Raw genomic sequence first — 12426 nt, forward strand, 5'->3', positions numbered from 1 at the left:
CGTTGACGAAAAAGTATCCCATTTCCTTAATAGGCGGGGAGCTAGGAGAAGATTGTGTGTATATATATATATATATATATATATATATATATATATATATATATATATATATATATGTGCGAATAGTAATGTATATGAAAGTATAAACTCCACTTGTATGAAAATATATAAAAGTTATAGATTATAAAAATATTACGATATCAAAAATGACAAATCCAATTGTTTTTTTTTCTGTCATGACTAGCCTGCTTGATCCCCCCCCCCCACACACACATATATATATATATATATATATATATATATATATCACAAATTATTTAAAATTTTTGGTATTTCACCAATTGACTTATTCAATTTTGTCAAAAACTTCCTGATTTTCATTAAATCTCTTTTTTCATCAATCTTTTATGTACAATATTACATTTTTGATATGCATTCTGTTTTTTTTTTTAATTTCTAAATTACTAATATTTTTTAAATAACTTTCACAAAACCTCTTTGTTTTAATCCAAAATCTTTGTGAATTTTATCGACGTTCTATGCCATAATTTCTTCAAAAACTCTCATTTTTATAAAAAGCTTCAGATTTTCTTGATTCAGTAAAGCTTTTCTCATTTTCGGCAGAATCTTTCTCATTTTCGCCAAAAACTTAATACGTTTTAAAGCAAACATATTTTAGATAAAAAAGTTCTAATTTTTGCTAACTACTCTTGTTGAAAGCATTTTAATTTAAACGATTTTCTTTTAATTTCGGTCAAAAACTTTATGATTTTGATCAAAATTCTCTGAATTTGGATGAACATATTCTGATTTTGTCTAAAAGCTTCTGATTTTGGCCGAAAACGTTTTAATTTTGTCGATATATCTTTGATTTGCATCTTTTAGATTTTAAACTTTATCTAAAAGTCTTTTATTTTTGTCAAAAACTTATTGATTTCGTCGAAAAGCCTCTGATTTTTGTGAACAACTTTCTAATTTCGACTAACTTCTTTGATTTTTGTTGAAAACTTCGCAAATTTGACAAAAATCCTCTAATTCTTGTCGAAAATCTCCAATTTTACTCAAACTATGCCATCTTTGTCAAAAAGCGTATAACTTGCATAATTGTTGTGAAACTTTTATTTTATTTTTAAACTGTAAAAGGCTCAGATTTTTTAAGATTTGGTCTATATTTTATGATTTTTGTCCAAAATTTAGAATTTTTATCAAAAATTCTATGATTTTTGTCGAAAACTTTTCTGATTTTGACTAAAACCATCTTATTTTGTCCAAACTTTAGAAGACTCAGATTTTAGAAAATCGCGTTTTTAGGTCGAAAATTTTGAATTTTATATCAAAAATTCTGTGATTTTTGTCGAAAACTTTATGATTTTATCAAAAATTCTCTGATTTTTGTCAACAACTTTCTGATTTTGTCTAGATTTTTGATTTTTGCCGAAAACTTTCGAATATTGTTAAAATCCTCTGATTTTTGCCGAAAACTTTGAAATCTTTCGAAAAAAACATTGCGAAAACTTTCAAATTTTGTCTATGAGCTTAGGTTTTTGTCGAAAACTATCTAATTTAGTCGAAAAATCTTTGATTATAATTAAATGCATTTGGTATTTACCCAAAAGTACTAGATTTTTGAAAACTTTCTGATTTCGTCCAAAAGATGTTAGTTTTGTTAAAAACTTTCTAATATTGTCTGAAAGTGTTTGCATTTTATCAAACACTCCTTGAATTCATCAAAAAATCTTATTTTTGTTTAAAATTCTTAGAGATCATTTTTGGATTTGGTCCAAAAGTCCATAAGAAAACTTTCTTAATTTATCAAAATACTTTCTCATTTTGTCGAAAAGTCTTTTACTTTTGTCAAGAACTTTCTAATTTAACCGAAAAATCTTCGAGTTTTGTTGCAAACATTCTGACCTTTTTCAAAGCATTAGATTTTTATTGAAATGGTGTTATTTTTGTTGAAAACTTTCTGATTTGGCCTGAAATTCTTTGCTTTTTATCAAAAACTTCTTAACATAACTCAACTTAAGTTTTGTCAAAGACTTCATGAATATTTTCAAAACTTTCAATAAAAATCTATCAATTGTTGCCAAAAAGTTTTTGGATTTTTATAAAAACTAAAAACGTTAGCTTTTTCTTGCATTTTTATGAAAAATTTTTTGGCACAAAAATAATAAATATTAGAATAATAATAATTAAAATAAAAAAAATTAATATTATTGAAAACAGTAAAGAAATCCTGTAGTTGTGCCGACGCACCTTTACATTTTCACACAAATTTTGTATGAAAATTGTTCAGGGTTAAGGTAAATCCACACACAATTTCATGTAATTCTCTTCAAATGCATTAGGTGTTACAAAATAGTAATACACTTTGATCTTTTTATCAAACTCTACATAAAAAATGCTTCATTTATATATATATATATATATATATATATATATATATACAATTATAATTATATTTCTTTTACAATTTTTTGCGGCGACGCTTTTCGCATAGTAAATTTATCGCTCGCAATTTATTTTCCTTCATATTTATTTATCTTGTTTATTATCTTTTAGTTTCAAGACAAGTCTTTTTATTAATGACGTTATTATGCAGTTTAATTCAAACAGAAAAATACTAAAATAGGAAAATAGGAAAGCAGAAAGATGGAAAAATGTAGAGAAACAATTGCAAGATTAAAACAATATTGCAGGAATGAATTGTGGAACAAAAACTGGGACAAGTTTTTGTAGAGATAGAGTTAGAAAGACAATTGTTGGTAATAAATAGTTTTTCAAATATTCAAAAAATTTAGATTGAATAAAGTTCTTTATACATCTTAGAAAGTTTAAAAGAAACTTATGAAGTTTACCGCAAAAATAGAGAAAACTTTGACGTGAATGATAATCATCACAAAGCTTTTAATCAAAATCAAAAACCTAAAACATGTTTGGTTTTAATTTACATAAAATTGGAAAAGTGCTCCTTTAAAGTCATCTAAACGCACTTGCTGATATTTTTGTTCGATGTTATTACTTAGATTGTGCTTACATTGGGTAATTTTTCACGTTTCAAATTTTTTTTTCAAAAATGTTTTGCTATAATTTTACAGAATTTTTAAAAAAGTGCTCCAACAGCGTCACAATCTAAACGCACTTGCTAATATTTTTGTTCGAGGTTGTTACTTATACTGCGCTTAGTTTGGGCAATTTTTCACGTTTTTACCTGCAAAAAATGTTTTGCACAGAATTTCAAAAAAGTGCTCTCTCAAGTCACAATCTAAACGCACTTGCTAATATTTTTGTTCAAGGTTGTTACTTAGACTGTGCTTAGTTTGGGTCATTTTTCACGCTTTTACTTGCAAACAATGTTTCGCACAGAATTTCAAAAAAGGGCTCCGATATAGTCACAATCTAAACGCACTTGCTATTATTTTTGTTCGATGTAGTTACTTGGACTGTGCTTACATTGGGTAATTTTTCAATGCTTTACCTGAAAAAAACTGTTTTGTTATAATTATACCGAATTTCAAAAAAGTGCTCCGACAGAGTCACGGTCTAAACGCATTAGCTAATATTTGTGTGCGAGGTTGTTACTTAGACTGCGCTTAGTTCGGATCATTTTTCACGGTTTTACTTGCAAACAATGTTTTGCACAGAATTTCAAAAAAGTGCTCCTTAAGTCACAATCTAAACGCACTTGCTATTATTTTTGTGTGAGGTTGTTACTTAGACTGTACTTCACATATTATTTAATGATAATTTTTGGAAAGTTTTTGGCTGAATGAACAGAATTTGTGTCAAAAATTCAAAAATTTGATGACAAAGATTAGAAAGTTTTTGTAGAACTTCTACAATTTTGTTAGAATTTTGAGCATTTAAAGAAAAATTAGAAAGTAGTAATTTTACGATAAAAATTAAGAGTTTTTTTTCAGAAATAAAATGTGTTAAATAAGTTAAGATATCATAAGTATATTTGAAAGACATTATTTCGAAATTGCATTGATTATTTTTTCGTGAAAACTTTATTTTTAAAATAAAAACCTAAAATATTTTTCCTGACTAGCTAAATACCAATTTTTAATAATTATTAATATAAATTAAAATAATTTCTTGTTTTTTGTTTCAGGTGAGTCCTTAGAAAATTTGGATAATTTTGGGCATTTTTTATAAAGGTTTGTTATATTATAAAATTTGTATACATGTGTAAAAAAATTATTTTCTTCATTAACATTTCGGCACTTAATTTGTGTCATCATTAAGTAATCAACTGGTTAGAAGCATGAAACTTTGCGTATTAATAACAATTAATTTTTTTGACGTAAATTATCACAATACCATAATTATTAGAAGAATGAAAATTATATTATTTAAATGATTGGGCTTCTTCTAATAATTATGGTTTTGTGTTAATTTCTGTCAAAAAAATTTAATTTTTGTCAAGTGAAGTTTTATACCTTTGACTTGGTGTTTACTGAATGATGACACACATCATGTGTCGAAACGTATATCATAATGTCCTAACATTTTTTTCAAATGTTTAAAAATCAATGCAACTGGTACAAAAATTTTTTTTGCCTAAACCGAACGTCTGTAATTTATTTATATATATATATATATATATATATATGTGTGTGTGTGTGTGTTCGAATTGGGTGCGTTTTGTGCAAAACTTATACCGCCATCTTTCATTATATCTCAGTACAAAAGTTAGCCGAGCTTTTCCAAGGATGGCAGCACAATAATACGTACTTTTATATATAATTATAATGTGATATATACAATCATTTATATTTTCTTAATATTATTAGAGAATTTCATATTTTATTTAATCTAGTATTTTATTTTTAAAACAATTATTGGCTTCAAATATTTTTGTTCGTTTTTATTAAATACTGAAGTCATAAAAATTTGTATTAATTCAAATTATAATTACAGGACTGAATATTTTTTATTTGAATTTTAAAATTTGTTTGTTATATTTTCGAAAAAAGAGTTTGTTTTTATGAATGAATATTTATAATTTTTTTTTTTTGAATTTATAATGAATTTCATAAAATATTTACTTCATTTTTCTTTTTCACGAATCAATTGTATGAATTTTTATATATTTAAATAGAATGAAAAATTACAACACATTAGTTTATATATAATAAATAATTGACTGTCTTTATAATTAAGATTTGAGTCCAAAAATATAATTTAAATCAAGCACGAAAGAATGTTTTTATTATTATATTATATATTTGAAAATGTATATTTTATAAATTTTGTCAAAATATTTTAAGTAATAATAATAATGTTGTTTATATTAAACGGATTGTAACAGCAGTTTATACAGTTTATTGATTTTTGTGTAATTTTAGTTAAAAGTTCTGCAAGAGATGGCGTTACGATTTATATATATATATATTGCGTTACGATATATATATATATATTGCAAAAGTATGTTTATAATTGGAAATCAGTGAAATATCAGTGAAATAACTTCGTAGTATAGGGTTATTTTATATTAATTGAAATATCTCATACAAGCATTTGTATAAAATTATTTCTAATAACAAATAATTATGTTTCCAATAATATTTACTATGATTTGGATATATATAAATATTATATATAAATACGTATTCAAACAATTTATCTCATTATTCTTGCAACTACATTTGATCAGGATACGTCCATCAACTTACATATAAATTGTATTTTTTTAATCTTTACTATTTTAAAATACACCGAGTTGCCATATAACCAAATGATATTAGACAATATTATAGATTATTTAATTTTGAACAAATTTGGCGAATATTTCATTATCGTCGGATCTACGGTTTAGAAGTTACAGGGGATTTAGTAAGTCAATGCACGATTTATGAATAAATAAATAGTACAGTGGGCCAAACTTGGGCTGAAGCATAAAAATTGGATCTAAGGCTTGTGTAGGTATCAAATGAACAAGGTTGTCATTTTGTATTTGCTTGTCAGTAGAGTTCTTTTCCCTTCTCGTGGCCATTTTTATAACCTTCTCTATAGGTGGCACTTCTATATTAGCTCATCGGTAGAGTTCTTTCTTGGTAGTTATTTGATTGCATTTTATATTTTCTCTATAGTAGAGTGCTTTCCAGGTTGTTATTTTAGATTTTCTCGTCAGTAGAGTCCTTTTTACGTTATTATTTTATATTTGCTCATCAGAAGGTATAGTTCTTTTTTTCTTCCGCAAATTCGTAATTTTTTTTTAAATACTTTTTTTTTAATTTTGATAATTAGCGGATTTTTAGCAATCTTGAATTTTTTTAAGACAAAAGACTCTACTAACGCTCCTCTAAATATTATGCAAAATTCGGAATTTTCAAAAAATATAGGTAAATTTTCATTCTTTCAATTCTCTCAACTATTTGTCAATCTGAAAAATTACTGCATGGTACGGAACCCTAAGGGTTTATTGAGTTTATGAGTACTATATTTTAAAAATACTCACTGAGACCTTTCATTTGATACCCCACATGCCATGGGTCAAATTTGGACCTTTAAATGTAAATTCGGCTAACTGTACTTTTTACAGTACGATAACTCGTTAAGCGTGCATTTATTTATGAAATCTTTTGTAACTTCTAAACCGTACGTTTGATCGGATTGCAATATTTAAGAAATTTGTATAAAATTTAATGATCTATAAAATTGTCTAACATCATAATGCACTACAATAACTCGTATCGGTATACTTCAAAATTTGTTGTATTATTTAAAATTGTAAACCAACTATATTATTTACAGTACGATAACACGTTAAACGTGCATTTATTTATGAAATCCCTTGTAACTTTCAAACCGTACGTCTGATAGTAATGCTATATTTGGGAAATTTGTACAAAATTAAATTGTTTATAATATTGTCTAACATGATTATGCCCTAAGACAACTCGGCATACTTCAAAATCGTAACCAAATCACCAGTAAACAATTTTTAAAAAATATGATGAACTCATCCGCATACAACTTGAATTACAATTGATTGAAGGAGTATAAATTGTGCCATGTATATATATATATATATATATATATATATATATGTATATATATATATATATATATATGTATATACAATACATGTAATTTTTCTCACATTTCCTCCGCATAATTTAAAAGGATCACTCCTGGTTGCAACTTTGCAAAAATCTCTTTTGCAAACTTCTTGACGGTGTCAGAAATGCGAATAGTTTTGCATAAAACTATTGTTTATATTCCTTCGCGAAAAGTTACTTACATACTTACTCAGTCGACAACCATCGCCTTAGTCTACTTACTTACACATTCCTCGACATCTCAAGAAAGACAACTTCTTGTAGAGGGACTTTTTTGAAAAATAAATAAAATGTGAAAACCACAACAGAGATATTATGCATTCGGTTGGATAAAGTTGGTAAATAAAAGATGATATATATAATATATATATATATATATATATATATATATACAATAGAAAAAAAATCATCGAATACATTATGCATATTTATTGAATGGTGAAAGAGTAATAGAATATAAATCCAAAAACAATGCACTCAGACTATATTTTCATCTTTAATCGCGATTTTGAAGTATACTGAGTTAATGTAGGGCTTTGTGATATTAGACTATATTATAGATCATTTCATTTTAAACAAATTTGCTGAATATTGCGTTTGCACCAGACGTACGATTTGGAAGTTACAAGAGATTTAATAAATGAATGCACGTTTAACGAGTTATCGTACTGTAAATAGTACAGTTGGCCGAATTTGGGCCAAAGCATCAAAATTTGACTCATGGCATGTGAGGTATCAAATGAAAGGTCTCAACGAGCATTTTTAGAATATAGTATGCACAGATTCAATAAACCTCCAGGGTTCCGTACCTTGCAGTATTTTTGTATTCAAGATTATTTTTGTGGCTGTATTTGCAATTTGATATTACACCGAGGGACAGTAGGGCATTATGGTGTTAGACAATTTTACAGATCATTTAATTTTGCACAAATTTGCTGAATATTGCATTTATATCAGACGTACGGTTTCGAAGTTACATGATATTTAATAGATCAATTCACGTTTAACGAGTTATCGTACTGTAAATAGTACAGTTGGCCGAATTTGGGCAAAAGCATAAAATTTGGCCCATGGCATGTGGGGTATCAAATGAATAGTCTCAAAGAGTATTTCGAGAATATAGTACTCACAAACTCAATAAACCCACAGAGTTCCGTACCATACAGTATTTATGTATCCAAGTTTATTTTGGTGATTTTAATTGCGATTTAATACTACACTGAGTTGATATAGGACATTATGATGTTAAACAATTTTATACATCATTCAATTGTGCACAAATTTGCTGAATATTGCATTTGCACCAGACGTGCGATTTGGAAGTTACAAGAGATTTAATAAATGAATGCACGTTTAACGAGTTATCGTACTGTAAATAGTACAGTTGGCCGAATTTGGGCCAAAGCATCAAAATTTGACTCATAGCATGTGAGGTATCAAATGAAAGGTCCCAATGAGTATTTTTGAAATATAGTAGTCACAAACTCAATAAACCCTCAGGGTTCCGTACCATGAAGTTTTTATGTATCCAGAATTATGTTTGTAGTCAAAATTAGGATTTTGTAGTATACCGAGTTGTCGTAGGGCATCATGATGTTAGACAATATTATAATAAAGCATTAAATTTTGCACAAACTTGCTGAATATTGCGTTTGCGGCAGACGTACGGTTCAAAAGTTATAAGAGAATTAATAAATAAAAGAACGTTTAACGAGTTATCGTACTGTAAATAGTACAGTTGGCCGAATTTGGGCAAAAGCATAAAATTTGGCCCATGGCATGTGGGGTATCAAAAAAAAGGTCTTAATGAGCACATTTAGAATATAGTACTTACGAACTCGATAAATCCTAACGGTTCCGTACCATGCAGTATTTATGTATCCAGGATTATGTTTGTAGTTATAAATACGATTTGATAGTATACCGAGTTGCTGTAGGGCATCATGATGTTAGACAATTTTATACATCATTTAATTTTACACAAATTTGCTGAATATTGCGTTTGCATCAGGCGTACAGTTCGAAAGTTACATGAGATTTAATAAATAAATGCACGTTGAACGAGTTTTCGTACTGTAAATAGTACAGTTGGCCGAATTTGGGTTAAATCATCAGAATTTGGCCTATGGCTTGTGGGTTATCAAATAAAAGGTCTCGAGCACTATTCAAATATTGCATTGACTTACTCAATAAACCAACATGATTCCGTACCACATAGTTTTCAAATATCTAACATTTTTGTTTGTTTTTATTGCAATTTGTAATTATAGCAAGTTGCAGTAGGGCTTTACAGCATTTGATGATACTAAAGATTATGTTCAAATTTATTGAATATTTTATTCAAATTCAAAAAATGATTCAAAATATACACAAGATATATAATACTAATACTATAAAAGTAGAGTTGGCCCAATTTGGGTTAAAAATGTTGGTATATGCTGAAAATTGATATGGGGTATAATTTGAGAGGTCTCGATTAGAACTTCTAGATTATCATGGTGAAAGACTCAACAAACAAGGCTCTGTTCCACATTCAACAATAATTTTTCGTCTCTAATTCTCTGTCTAATTCAAATGCAGACGATTTCCTTCAGTATTTAAATCAAAGAACCTAAACACAATACCCACACTGCCCATGTACCCCCAAACATTGCCTACATCGCCCACATTTGCCCATTGTTGTGTAAGTCAAACCCGAAGCCCGATTTTCGTAGAGTTTGCAAGTAACAAGGGTTGCGTTTGTTCGGGGGCGTGTCTGTCCGTCTGTCCGTCTGTCTGCGTGGGCAATAAATTAACAATTGAATGAATTTTAGAAGATACACGTCAATAAAAGTTTCTGGTGTATATTTAAAATTATTTTGCTATATAGAAAAAAATGTAGGGATTTCTATGTTGCAATCATTGTCATTTCTATGTTGCAAGGACTCTACTGACGAGCAGATATAAAATAACAAACAATAAATTCTAAAAGTGCTCGTCGAGACATTTCATTTGATACCCCACATCGATTTTTACTATATATGAATATTTTTGGCCCAAATATGGCCCAAATATGGCCCACTGTACTATTTGAAGTATGTCCAACTTGTCTAGAATATAGTAGAAAATGACTTATACATTCATTAAAGAGGATTCTACTGATCAGCATTTTTTTGAGAAATAGTTAACATGAACATATAAATAGGAGTGTTCTAAAGAGCTAAATAAGTTGAAACAAAGGACTCTACTGACGTGCAAGCTATGAAATTCAATGAAACTGCAGGCTGTCTACTGACGATTAAATTCAAAAGTGGGAGAAAGATAGAACTGTACTGACGATCACAATGAGAATAGGAATAACAAGACAAATAAAATAATTAACAATCTAGAAATAGGAACGTAGGATTCTACTGACGATCAAATGAAAAAACAACCTAGAATTGTAATAAAGAGCGAATATAATGATAACTAATGGTGTATGGCATCGTGCCTTACGGCAAATTGCTGGAATTTCCCGTATCGTATTGAAATATTCGGGAAATTTTAAACGTTTTCAAATATATTATTACAAATACTGTGTAACTTTCATTATTTTTGCTATCTTGTTATATCTGAGCAAATCAAATTCAAATCATAAATCATAAATCAATTCATCTCCAGAACATTAACAATCGTCATTTCATTTCGAATTCAATTTCAAAAAAATTGAAAGTTGCTTAATTTGCACAAAATTGAAAAAGCTCCCGTATAGTCACAGTCTAAACGCATTTGCAAATAATTCTGTGCGACATTTTCACTTATACTGTGCTTACCTTGGCGGCATTTTCACATTTTTTCATAGTTTTCACAAAATTCGAAAAGTGCTCCAGTGCAGAAACAGTCTGAACGCACTCGGGTAAACATTTGTACCAGAGTGGCGCTTAGACTGTGCTAAGCCTGGGTAATTTTTTTAATTTTTAATCCAAAATTACTAAAAATAAGATATTTTATGGAAATTAAAACAAGATGTAATAATTTTTTATCCTCAAAAGCAATTGTTTTGGCAATACGAGCAGAAAGTTTTTTAGATCATTCGTCAGTAATGCTTAGTTCACTCAAAAACTACAATTTTTTGCACATTTAGCTCTGTATCTTCGAAATGGCGGGACCTGTCTTTGCCAAAAACTAATCACCACTTTTCCTCATCATTACAAATTGAATGCCTTTTAGATCATTCAAATCCGATACTCTATTCTCTCAAAAATTTGATTTGTATTTGCTGCACTCACACACACACACATCCATTTAGTTTCTGAGGTATGCCCCTTAAAAATGTTCAGAAATCTTCAAAACGTCGAGAAATGCAATAAAATTCAGTTTCGATTTTCGGCTACGGGAAGTTAAAAATAGAAAAGTAATCAATGAACTAAAAGGAAATAACTCTTATCTAAAATCCATTCCTCGTTGTCCATCAACCATACGTTTCCTCTCCCAATCCCTCCCATCATCCTGTCCTTTGCCATTACGCATTATTATTCGCTAAGGTCAGCACAGTATAAAAGCAGTGGCGGCGGCAACGACAATAATTGCAAATTTTACGACCTCATTCATAATTCACGGGCCCTTTGTGTTTCCGACGAAAGGGTCTCCTCGTCGTCGGACAACGACAACATTATTTTCACGAAATTATGACGTCATAAGTTAAACAATGGAAGGGACGGCCGCAGGACTACCGTAGGGCCAAAACTGGACCACAAAAGAATTACTACGGTGGACCCCCCATTGTTGAGTTCGCCATCGTTTATGGTTATTTTATTATTTGGGCAGAAGTGGGATGGAGAGTTTATATGGATTGATAGATGGATATGTGATACAGGGGTTTTTGGCAAGTTGCCCTTTTGGATATTTTTGCCACTGGTAAAAGTCTACTAACGAGCAAAATTAATATCGAGATAAAAAAGGTAAAATCTTTATATAAGAAGAAAATAGGACCCTACTGACGAGCAAACTGAAATTCACAATTAAGTTCAAATAGGACTCTACTAGAACTAGAAATTACTAAAGTAACGAAGGCGAATAGTTTGTCGAGAAAGGGACTCTACTGACGAGCAAACTAAATTTAAAAAAAAATCAAATAGGAGTCTACTGACGAGCAAACAAAAACTCGTTATGGAAAACGAAAAATTATTATAGTAACAAAGGGGAGCAGTTTTTTTATAAAGGGACTCTACTGACGAGCAAACTAAAATTCAAAAACAAAATTTCAAATAGGACTCTACTGACGAGCAAACTGAAATTTGAAATAAAATTTCAAAATAGACTCTACTAACGAGCGAACTAAAACTCGATATGGAAAATTAAAAAATATTATAGTAACGCAGGAAAATCTTTTGTCGAGAAA

Source organism: Ctenocephalides felis, unplaced genomic scaffold (genome assembly GCF_003426905.1).
Source record: "Ctenocephalides felis isolate EL2017-DRISC unplaced genomic scaffold, ASM342690v1 CF-g0.4_SCAFFOLD_01886, whole genome shotgun sequence".
Classification (NCBI taxonomy): Eukaryota; Metazoa; Arthropoda; class Insecta; order Siphonaptera; family Pulicidae; genus Ctenocephalides; species Ctenocephalides felis.